The sequence below is a fragment of the Sinocyclocheilus rhinocerous genome, unplaced genomic scaffold (assembly GCF_001515625.1).
Source record: "Sinocyclocheilus rhinocerous isolate Xijiao unplaced genomic scaffold, SAMN03320098_v1.1 scaffold2515, whole genome shotgun sequence".
Taxonomy (NCBI): Eukaryota; Metazoa; Chordata; class Actinopteri; order Cypriniformes; family Cyprinidae; genus Sinocyclocheilus; species Sinocyclocheilus rhinocerous.
In genome coordinates, this window is record NW_015637115.1 from 241,040 (window position 1) to 242,703 (window position 1,664).

The following is a 1,664-nucleotide window of genomic DNA, read 5'->3' on the forward strand; positions in this document are numbered from 1 at the left end:
TGTTGAATGGGTTTTTGCGTGTGCAAACTTTTGCAATTGTCCCGTGAAGTTAAAAGTCGACATTAAACGTGACTAACAACCAGGCTCTTTTCAAACGGGGCGGATTACACGGCGTTTCTGGTCTCGTGAAGGCTAGGGATGTGCGATACCTCTTATTTTATTTTCGATCCGATACCGATATTTTCAAGCCCAGTATCGTCGATATCGATACCGATGGGCCTACCTATAAACTAAATTGATCTTTTAAATTATTAAAAGAATATAATCAGTAATTATACTCACTTGAGACAGGATACGGGTTGTAAAGTTGTACTCTTTCTTTTAACTTACTTTCAGATGTTTAGTCATGTTTATTTTGTGCTGAAGCTGGTATTAATGTGGAGGAGATCAGTTCACGTGCGCCTCGCTCTGCCGTGTCTGTTGAACTGAGGCGCTACAGCGATCGGTCACTCCACATTAAAATATCGATATTTTTTACCCAGCCCTAGTTACTGCACATAAAAACAAACACTTTCCCTAATACACATTTTAACCTAAAAATGTTAACACAAGTTAAAAAGTTTCCTTTACAGCTGAAGGTGAAGGAAAAAGTGAGCCCTGAGAACAGAACGACAGATTCATGTGCAGCAGCTGCAGAGATTGATGTTGAACTGTCTGACAGCGACACGGAGCAGAAACAGCAGGAAACGCTGATGAGCCACACCACAGAAGATCACGGCATGCGCACTGACTGGGAATCTAACAGCGGTCAGTGCCGACTGAAACATCACATCTGTGAATGAAATGCAGCTCCTATTAGGGCTGGACTTTGAGGTCAGGAGGTCACGAATTCGAATTTTGCTCAATTGACGACTTTTTAAAAACTAAAATTGCATGTTTGTCAATAGACATTTTACGATGACAGTCTTCAGGAAAATTTATGGCTAAATAAATGCACAGCTGAAATGAACGTCATTTCATTTTAGAGAGAAGGTAGACATACACCATATATAGTGTTAGATGTAAATATTTTTCACTCTAAAATAGTAATACTTGATATCATCGACAAAATAATTGCAAATATGTTGTAAATATTCAGTATCGCCCAGCCCTACTTCTTTGGATCTGTCCTGAAACTGTATTTACTGACATTGTACTCACACAGCTATTATACTCAGTCTTATTTTCGTCTGTTTTTCAGTGTATCTCGGTTCCTGAGTTTGCCTTGTCTGCAGCACATCTGCGAACACGTCCTGAGCTCATCGCTCGATACCTTATTAAGTTCATCTTCCCAGAGGATGTGCTGGTGTGCAGTAACGTGTACGGCGCGGCATTCAGGCCCTCGACCACAACAAGATCGAAGCTGGAGGAAGATGGAAGCGACTGGAAGGTTTGTGTAGGCGCTATAAACAGCACTATCCGCAAGTTTCGATATGAGCGCAAGATGGGCATCAAGAGAGGGATACGCTAGTGCTGAATATCTGCTCGATAAAGAGGTGAAATCTTCGTTTGGAGAGGTGTTTGTACACAGTGACTGTTTGTGTCAAGAAATGCTGTCAGTAGCGGTTACTGGTTGTTTTTCTAGAATGTGTGATTAGTATTTCATTTAATTTGTGATTTTTACTGGTTCTTTCTTTGATATTTATTATTTTAAACATGAAATCTGAAAAAAAAAAAGACTTTAA